At 33.8% G+C, this 11,063-nt stretch overlaps 1 pseudogene; it reads right to left on the bottom strand.

The window, feature by feature from the left end:
* Positions 1–3,357: 3,357 nt before the first annotated feature.
* LOC125583899 lies at positions 3,358–4,925 on the bottom strand (annotated as a pseudogene).
* Between the last annotated feature and the right edge of the window lie 6,138 nt (positions 4,926–11,063).

The raw sequence follows: 11,063 nt of genomic DNA, 5'->3' as shown, positions 1-11,063 counted from the left end.
GTCAGCAAGCAGATATCTTCGCAACTCTTCAAGAACCTCTTTTGAAATTTTAGGTCTGCCATTCATTGGGTTGATACCGACTGGTAATCGCAAGCACACCTTTGAGTGGCTCACCTTCTTTGAAACAGGGTTGCACAGCGGGGTAGACTGGGGGGAGACTTTACTTCTCCTTTCGGCCGCTTCTTCTTGTCTTTTCCTGACTACTAAGGGACAGTAGTCCTTCTCATGATTCAGTCTGAAGCATTCAAAGCATCTTTTCTGCACATTCTCATAGTTGTAGTGGATAACAAAAATTTGCCTTTTGTAAGTGAGAGCTTTAGACATCCTTAGAGGGTTAACCACGTTGAATTTCACCATCACCCTGAGTAGTTCTGCGTGACCGGCTTGGAGGGGTCGAAAGCTACTAGTTCAACCTTTCCCACAAAGTCCCTAGCTTTCCTATCGCCTCCACCGTGTAAAAAGTCTCCGGAATGTTACTTATTCTGACCAGAGCGGATGATACTTACTGCAGATAATCTTCCGGTGGGTTTTCCATCCATCGCTCTAAGACTATGACCCACTCGTAATGTGTCTGAACTCCTTGTCCAGAACATCTTGAAGGTCGTGTTCGGAGTTGAAGATGAACTGGAACTTCTCTTGAGACAGGGCTATACCTCTGACTTTACCTTCTTTTTGCCATTTTCTGGGCATTGGATAATGAGATTAGACATCCTTTGTCGCTCTGGGTTTAAGAGCCTTCCCATCAGGCTGAGTTTATTTTCTTCAGCAGAGGTGAAATCTGGTAGATCTGGCATCTCAAACGGGGTATCTTCTTCATCTAACGACAAAGCCATTAAGGCTCTGTCCATGGCTAACGACATGGCTTAAATGGGCACAGGAACTTCGAAATAAATTTTTCCACCACCAAAACCTCTTATCTCTAAGAACAGAGATAAGAAACACCTTTTCTTTTGTTAAAGCAAGCGGAAGCACTCGAAACCAATGAAAGTGGTTAAGAAATCTTTAATCAAACGTGTTTAGACTTTTAATCTCACTTATCGATGCACTCCCCCTTTAGTTTACTGGATACAACTCATACCCACTTGGGGTTCCTAGAGAGAAAAAGACTTCTCAACAACTTCTCCTTTTACAATTACTGATATATTAATATTTGTTTTATCACAAGGAACTTTTTTCTCGTTACTAAAAATCTCTGAGAGGAGTTTTTGAAGAAAACAGAAATGATGATCTAAGAGACCCATATGATTAAGATCAGACATTTGCATGAAAACTACCATCTTGCCAGCAAAATGACACTGATACACTCACTGTTGATAACCGTGAACTGTATTACGCCAAAAGGATAACTCGAACTTGAAGCTTAAGCATATAGTTTTGAGGATGAAACAAGAGTCTTAAAAAAAGAAACGATCATCCCAGACTTTTGTTCTCATTTTTTTTACATTCCTGGTGAAACTTGTTTTAAGATGAAAGACTGTCATAAAGGCATATGAAATACCTGCAGATTCATAATACAAAATGTTATAAAGACATTGAGCTAAGGAAACAAGTGAACAACAACAAGTCCATATCAATAAAGCGTTCCATTGTAATAGTGACGCTGATACCATAAACCAGTTACCAATTACTGTGAGTATGCCAAAGTATTATCAACTCGGAACCAGATGGTAATCATGAGACTAAGCTGCTACTAAATGTAAACCATATATTTTGAAGTATTTTTCACTGGAGATTCTTCCTTTTGTTTCTCTGTTTTAACTGCATCTTGATTGACGAGGTATTCTCGAAGGAAACCCACCCACTCTCCAACCTCATTTAGAGCATGACATGATCCTTAAGTGAGATCCTTAATGATTATTTAATAGTTTAATGTATTTAAGTGGTGTTAAGAACTTTAGTTAACAACCTCCCATTTTTAGCGATCCAATGGGAGTTTCTTAATTAGAGGTTCTTAAAAAAAAATTAAATTTTTTTAAATAAAATTTATTTATTAAATAAAAGGGCAATTCTCATAATAGACAATTTTCAAGTTTTGGTCACAAAAAATAGATCACAAAAAAAAATGACCAAATGTTTCATTTAATTGGTAAAATGACACTAATATCCTAGATATATAAAAATAAAAAAAATAAAAAATAAAAAAATAAGAAAATGACCAAAATGTTTCAAATTTGAACTTTTTTATAATTTTTTTTGAATTTTTTTTTACGATTTTTTTTTTTAATTTTCTTTTTGTAATTCGAAAATACTTTTTGAAACTATTTTAAAATTTCTATTTTCAAATTTTTAATATTTATTTTCTATTTTATAAAATTTAAACTTCAAACCCAAATCTCCACCGCTTAACTCTAAACCTTAAGGTTTGGATTAGTTAACCTTAGGAGTTCAAGTGTATATTTATCTTTTTAATGAATATTTTGGTCATTTTGATTCTTAGAGTCTATATTTGTGATAAAAAAATTTTTAATGCTATCCTAGGGTATTTCCATCGCATGCGTCTTCGATGAATAAGAAGAGGGCAAACAAAAGATAGAAAGAAAGAAAATAAAAAATAAATAAAAATAACAATAGTTTACGTCTTGACACGTGGTATATAACCCCACTTAAAAATCGATGCCAAAAACACCTACTTAAGGATCGGTAATGACTGATTTATTTTCTGTTGAATTATTTAAATGGGCCATTTCCCTAAAAACCCAGTAAAGACCCTGCGATAATGTTGGTCTTAGTGTTTAAAAGGAGGTTAGGATTTTGTTATATCCTGTTTCTTCTTCATGAATCTTGTGATTATTATGTCAATTGTTGGAGGCAGATAATGAGAATAGTTTCTTGGTCTTTTCAGGTGGGATGATGATGTGGTATTCAAGAATCAGACTCGTGGCGAAAATGAAAGCCACCTAAGCGCTTCATCAATGATACAATAATAAGGAGTGACTTCCACAGATACATGAAGTGACTGAACATGAGTACTATCTGCGGCTACTTGTCTGTATATGAATGATCTAATTAAGGCTTTTTATTCTGTCTGGGATTTATAATTATCTCTTGTGCCAGTACAGAAGCCAACCAACAACTGTTTTTATGCTTTATATCAAAGCTCTAATGCACTTTGACATCAATGATATTTCTCAAATTCCTAACCAAGCTCTCCTTTTTTCATCACTGGCACCTTTGACACTTACCAAAATTGGAAATACCCTGACTGATTTGGTTCTGATCTCTGTACATATATTTTTTGTGCCACCATATCACAGTGTACTGCATACGTAGTACACGCTCACAGTAAGTTTCTAACTATTTAATGTTAGTACCATTTTATCTCAACATAATGTTGAAGAAAAGATTCGATTGAAGTGAATGAAAACATGGGGGAGGGGCAATACAATAAACAAAAAGAATTAAACTAAAGCTTGAAACTGCAACAACACAAGAGTAGTAGAGTTGTTGCCTGAGAAATCGAACTCTGGTCACGTAAGATTGTTGCTACCACATGATTCTTGCTTCTCCAACGAACACAACCTCTCTTCACAGTCACATACTTCTCAAATCTCGGTTCTACCAAATCCACTTTCTTCACAGTAGATGTGAATCTAAACCGGTTCAAGTCAGAGCTGGTGGAGTTAAGATCCGCCACTGCTTCGACAATGGAGCAAGCTTTAGTAACACAAGACGGAAGACGACTAAACGGATCCTCCTCCTCCTCATCATCATCATCATTACTACTCTTCCCATGGAAATCCTTAATGTCTTTCAGCAACAGCGCGGTGTAACTGCTCTTGTCTTCTTCGCTTGATTGCAACAACAATGTCTCTGGACTGAGATCGAAGTCCCGTGATCTCCTCAGCGATCTGCTTCTGCTTATCACTTGTGGTCTCTTATCTTCGTTCTCTCTCTTTATCATCTTCTTCTTCTTGTCTCCTTTTGTCGCGTTCTGATCGATTACTCCCAGTGGCTTTCTCCGAGGAGGGAGGCTGAACATTACTCATCGCAGCGGTTCTACAAGCTTCTCCGATGCTCCTCTTAACAGTGACTCGTTTACTCGAGGGGTCCGTGGCGGGAACTGTAACAAACTTAATGTTGCTCGAAATTACTAAATTGCCACTAGGGTTTATCGCCTCTGATCGTTTTGCGGGAGACCTGCTCACCCGTCTGCTCCACCCGGCGGCGCCGCCTCTTTCTCTTTCTCTGCTTGGAGTTCGTCTTCTCCTCTCGCGAGGCGAACCGTTCGCTCGCTCTACTCCTCCACGGTCACGATTCCTTTGAGGCGTCGTCTTCCTTCTCTCCTCCTCCCCTTCCACTTCTCTCCGCCGCCGCCGCCACGTGTCCTCTCGTTCTGGTCAAAATCGAAGCTTCTCTTTGAGCCAGAGTATCTTCTTGTTTTGGAGTTGCTCCGACTTAGCTTCCCGCATTGGATCAGTATCGCGTCAACTTCTTCTTTCGTACAGCTTGAGGTCCTCACGGATGACTTCTCCCACCGCTACAGAAGCTGAAACATCCTTACTTGTAGCATTCTCTTCTTCTTTCTCTCTACCTTCTCGGATATAATTGTTTTGGCTTCTTCCACTGCTGGATAAGGACTCTCGATCGCCGGTTTAACCGGCAGCTCAATCACCGGTTTAGTGGGTTTATTAACATCGGGTTTGACTGGGTCTGGGGATTTAACATCACCACTGGAGAGAGGGATCGGAGAAGGTTTCTTGCTGAGACAACAACCCATTTGCTATAAAGATGAGTCTGAACCCCAGAGTGAGTGATTCAGAATCAAACTTGAATTTAATTTATTTTGATAGAAAAATGGAACAGTGAGAAGAGCAATTTTTTTGAAAATTTCCCAACGTAGAGGCGATGGAGCCGTTAGACATAGGAAAGAGAAAGCACTGCAGTCAATGTCGTATTACCTCTGACTCTTTTATTCCCTTTTTCAAATTAGAATGCTTTTCTTCATTTTTTTTAAAGAAGTTTTGATATTGTGGTTTCCAATTCCAACGGCTATTTACATACATGTTCTATGGGTTTTTGTTGTTAGGTAATGAAAACAAACTAGGGTATTGAATGGAAACATAATTAACTGCTGCAGTATGTAGTTTGAGATTAAGTTTTGAAAAAATTAAGTTTAGGTTTATGTTTACGATTTAGAATTTAAATGTAAAAAGTATTATTGTTAGGGTTTGTATAGTGTTTGTGAGGTATATAGTTTGGGTAAAAAATTAGATTTAGAGTTTAAGTGTATATTTGAGCTTAAAATTTTAAAATATCATATTTGGACATTGGATTTAGTATTAGTATATATATAATTTAAGATTGAGATTTAGAGTATAGAAAAAACTAATATAGCCAAAAAAATTATGTGGCAAAATTGTGACCGTTAATCCTAAACCTTAAATTTTGTGGCTAATACACTAGCCAATGAAATAGCGTGGCAAAAGCGTGACTAGATATATAGTCAATATTATTTTGTAGCTAAAACCATGGTAAATGTAACCATATTTTATTACCTAACCATATTGTGGCTATTTGAACCACGATTGAGCTACGTTTTTTTTTCTGTAGTCGTGGCTATTTTGAATTGTAGCTAGATTGTGGCTAAACCTTGGTTTTTTTTTTTTGTTTTAGCCACGATTTTTCGGCGGCAACGACGTAACACCGACAGAATTAACAATTACATTACATGCTTTCAAGTTTCAATGGTGCCTTATGAGAAAGAATACTTTAGCTCTGATACTATTGCAAATGAGTCAACATCTGATGGAGATTGGACGTCAAACTATATCCAAGAGTATCTTAACTTTCTCAAATTCATCGGACTGCCAAACCACAAGTCATGTCGAGATTTGGAGCACCTTAGATGATTTTAACGGAATATAAAACTGAAAACGGTCTATGAAGTGGAACAAGTTAGTTGTTACACGACTTGGGAACAATATCATTAAAGGTTGAAATCATGACAGATATACATGTCGGAAACAAAGTTCTCATTCTGAAGATTCAATTGTCACCCAACGGAAACACCCATCCATTAATGTTATGCAGGCACTAATACCTTTACGGTTGTCCTATGCAACAACAGTCAATAAAATTCAAGGGAAAAGTCTTAAACAAGTTGCCCTCTATCTACCTCGAAGAGTATTCAGCCATAACCAAATATATGTAGCTCTATCAAGAGTGATCTCACGTGAAGGACTTAAAATACGAAACAAATTAGCAGGCGGAGATAACAAGCTCGATCGGCATCAATAATATCGTTTATTTTGAAGTTTTTAAGAATCTCTAAAGTCAATAGGTTCATATAAATCCAAATAATCGGAATACATTTTTTAATAACTTATTAAAACAGCTAATTTAACATTTCTTTTCAAAAGAGCATCCTACACCAAGGTTCATCATGAATCTTATTGAACCAAATACAGGATTCAAGTGTTACCAAACATTCTTCAGCCTACTGTGGAGAAATATGGTCGTTAAACATGACAGGTCCATAGTTGAAAAGTCTGCTAAGGTATAATGCACTAGTGTATTTTTTGAAGAAATCATCTATAGGAAATGTTTCTGAATATTTTGGATAGTGATATTCCTAATCATTTAGCTATTAGATGTACAATGAGAAAAATATGTGGAGATATACTTTTAGCTTTGTTAAATAATAATATAATCTATATTTATACTTTACTTTTTTTTGAACCTTAATAACTGTATTTTAGAGTTTCCAATTTTTGTGGACTAAATATGTATATAACTCGGAATGGAATAAACGAATGGATGCACCTCCTGTCCATACTTGCCACGTTGCTGGTAGGTAACCACGACAAGCTCAATAACTCTGCAAAGGTTTTAAATTGTTTTAAATTCGAATTACGTATTAAACGGTTCATAATTTGACGAAAGCTGTCTCAAGAATGTCATTAAATTTCGTTATATAGCAAAAAGGAATGAAAACTTTTCGAAGAGAACAAGAGAAAGCGAATAAGCAGAAGCGTGAAAAATACTGCACAGAAAACGACACCCATGATGACCATGTATGTATATGCTGGTGGGATTGTTGTCCACTACAGAAAAATATTATATAACATTGTTAATTTAATAATGGGGTAATCGTTTGATAATAAATGTTCTAAATATGTTTATAATTTAAAAGTCAAAATACATAATAGTTGGCCAAATCTAAGTATATATAGAGATTTTCACATTGTGTCGAGTGTCGACAACACTAGTTGTCGACATAATTAAAATATTAATTTGCAAGTATTTCTTTATTTTCAAGATTTGTCTTCAAAAAATGAAAACAAAAGCTGTATATGAATTAATAATACTACCATCTCATTCACTCAACTATTTATCCGTAATTTAATTTGTTGACCAAATAAATGATTTGGTTTATTTTCAGATTTTGTTTTGAGAAAAATGACAACAAAAAAGTTCTATTATGACTTCGCCTTAAAGCATACTAGTCAATGATGCAAAGAAAATCATACTAGTCGATGATGCAATGATTATGATAATTGATAACTAGTACCTCACAGTTTCACACCCTTCACCCCATACATAACCTTCCTCGTATATTTTTACATTTAAATTGTTGTAAATAAAAAGATATAATCTAACCGGTCATCATTAAAATAGAAATAAAAATGAAAACAAAAAGAATGAATAGGAACAAAATGAAATGAATGAAAATGAATATTTATTTTTTTTTGTTCTATATCAATTTTGATAAGAAATTTTTTCTAACGAAAATTTTCTATAAATAGTATAATTTCCAAAGAATGGATAGGATTTGACTACGTACTCCACTCAATTCCCTATGTCACAATTTGGACCCAAATTCTTCCATTCACGAGAATCACTGTTCCCTAAAATAGATCCACATTTAAAAAAAAAAATCTACAAATAAAATAATACGAAATCATTACTCTCCAAACATCTCTAAAACTCAGCATATCTATATATAATAGCAAACCAATTTTGTGTTAACAGCTGACGTCATCAATTTTTTATAGGAAAAAAAAAAGTTTGATCCAATGGTCAACATTTTTCATATTTTATGATCTTATGGATATAAAAACACTCTTTCTATAGATGATGATGTCATCAATTTTTTTGGCAACTCTTCTATCAACAGACATCTATTTTAAACAACACATCTTTTTAAGAGACACAATGGCAACTCTTCTTTCAACGTCATCTATTTGAAACAACACATCTTTTTAAAAAACCCAATCATACATTTTCATCTAAACAACACATCTTTAACCAACATACATTTTCATAATTTATTTAAACATTCACCCAATAGTCAGAATTATTTGTTTTTATCATCTAAAAGACATAAAACACTTTCGTTGAATTCACTATTGTCAGCCAAAAAATTATATTTGACAAACTTTCTTTATTTATTTAATTAATGTGTCCTTTCACAAACATAATTTTCCTAATTTTAAGTATTTTTTATATATCGAAGCAACACATCCCTTAACAAACATACGTTTTCATTATTATTTAAAACAATGCATCCCTTAGCAACATAAATTTCCTAATTAAAATAATTTTTCAAAAAATCTGAAGAGATACAATCCGACGGCCGTAATTGTTTGTTTAATTATCTAATGGTCCAAATTATTTTGGTGTATTTCTTAAGTCGTATCGCAACTTTTTCTGAAGACTTTTCATCTGAAAAAAACACACCTTCTAGAGTTGTCCTTGATGTACCTTTTCATGATCTATATATTGAACTTTTTACAGCAAAAATCTATTAAAAATATACTTGGTTATTCATCTTCTATTTCATTTTCTGTATTTGTTTTTGATCTCTGTCAAGGTATGTCATCTTCTCCTTCCTTTTAAGTCACAGTCATTATTGAATAGTTGATCTGTTTACGGTGAGAGTTACCACTAGGTTTGATGGTTTTTAAGAAGTAGAGATCAAAGCCTTACTACTTTTAAATAAATATCGTTAACGTATCACGAGTTTCGCATGGGGAAGTTTGTATTACAGAAAATCATTAGTATTTGTATAAGAAAATACACAAGACGACACTCATTATAAAGTCACTAAATATAGGGGTCAGACAGTGAGTGGAAATCAGGGATTTGAGAGATATTTCGACTGAATAATTAACGACGTAACTTGCGATTTATACATTTAATTTCCGTGTTGTATGAAAGAAATATCTGATTCATTTGTTTTTTCTTCAGAGCCTTTCATTCCATTTGTTTAAGATCAGTTAATACAAAACCACTATTGCATAAACTATCGCAAGCGACCTTGTTGTTTTGTCGCCAGGACGTTAGGATTCTAAAATCAGATTGCAAGTCTCATTTAAAAGGTAGAGTAACTCCAGTCTCAGATTTATTATTTTTTTATATGCAATTTCCATTGTAAAATAAATCAGATTGCAGGTCTCATTTTGATCTCCGTGTTGTCTCCTCCACGTCTCCATCATTTGGATCCATTTCGTTGGATTTTGATGGCACGGCTGCTTCTTCCGGTAGTTGTGTCCGGTGACGACAACAACGGTTGTTCTTCCTCAACCAAAAAAAAAGCCAATAGATGAAGAGTAGATGGGAGAGAGCGATGGTGAAGTCTGTATTAGCATTAAACATAAACAAACGTTTTGGGTGAAATGAGATGACTGGAATGAAACAAAGGCTAATGGTTTCACGTGGGGCAATGGGTTTTTGGTTCCAAAGGATTTGTATAACTCAATGATTTACAATGGTGAAAATACTCAGAAAATGTTTATTACTCATTAACCAACAAATTCACGCTTCGGGTTATTTAATCTTTGAATATTAATCATTAAAAAATTGCCAAAAAAAAAATTCAGTTATATAAAATACTATAAAAGTTTTGAGAATATTAATATTGTTGTAAAACTTTATTAGACATGCACGTGCTGCAATGTTTTACCAACAGGTGGACATAGAATGTCAAATGCAATAAAAGTAATATTTTTTATATATTAAATATATAATATACACTAATGGCGTCACTTTGACATTAGTATATTAATATCTTTAAAAAAAAGCATCACTTTGACATTAGTATTTTAGTATATTTATATATACACCAATGGCATCACTTTAATAAATCATTTATATACAACAATTGTTTGACCAAAGAAATCACACCAATTGCCACTTTGACATTAGTTAATATATTTTATCTAAAATCAAATTCGTATAATCTTATTTTTCATCTTCAATCTTTTTAATTTTTAACTATATTATATATATATATATATATATATATATATATATTAACAAAAATTTATATATTATCATTTTAAAACATTAATATATAATCATTTCTAAAATAATATTTAAAAGTAATATTGATTATTAAACCTAATACTTTTGAAGCGTTGCGTCACTTTAGAATTAGTATTTTCAATATTTTTTATAATACGGTATTTAGAATATTATTTTTATCTTTAGTTTTTTAAGTTATATCAATAAAAATATTTTAATTTATTTTAAACATTTGATGTATAATCATTTTAAAAATATATTGAAAACTTAACATTTATTTTCCTCCCGCGATCTCGCGGGGGGGGTCCACATCCTAGTATTTGGAATAGAGTTTAGGAGGCTATAAATACCTCTTCATCCTCTCATTTGTAAAAAAAAAAAGAAGTTGAACAAGTAAAATATAAGAAAGTTTTCTTAAAGAAAGAGTGTTCTACTCAAAGTTCTCTAAATCTCTTTGAGAGTTCTTCCATATTATTCTTCATACTTGGAAGTTTTCTTGTTTCTTTCGGGTTCTCGGGTATTACGGTCTTGGGCTAGTGCTAAGCACTATCAAAGGTGGTTTCTTTACATGGTATCAGAGCCAAGCTAATCTTGTGCTCATCAAGATCGGTTTTTTAAAGAGAGCTCGGGTCTATTCCAAGTATGGAATCAACGGGTCGTGTTGTTGGATTGGGAATAGAAATCCTAAACCAATCTAACTACCGGTTATGGAAGTCATGCATGGAGTCATACCTGGTGAGTGAGGACTTATGGGATGTCGTCGTTGGTAACAACACAACACCACCAAGGGGAAATGCTGCAACCCCGGAAGCGACAAA

The sequence above is a fragment of the Brassica napus genome, chromosome C3 (genome assembly GCF_020379485.1).
Source record: "Brassica napus cultivar Da-Ae chromosome C3, Da-Ae, whole genome shotgun sequence".
Lineage (NCBI taxonomy): Eukaryota > Viridiplantae > Streptophyta > Magnoliopsida > Brassicales > Brassicaceae > Brassica > Brassica napus.
This window is presented reverse-complemented; position numbering and strand designations above follow the sequence as displayed.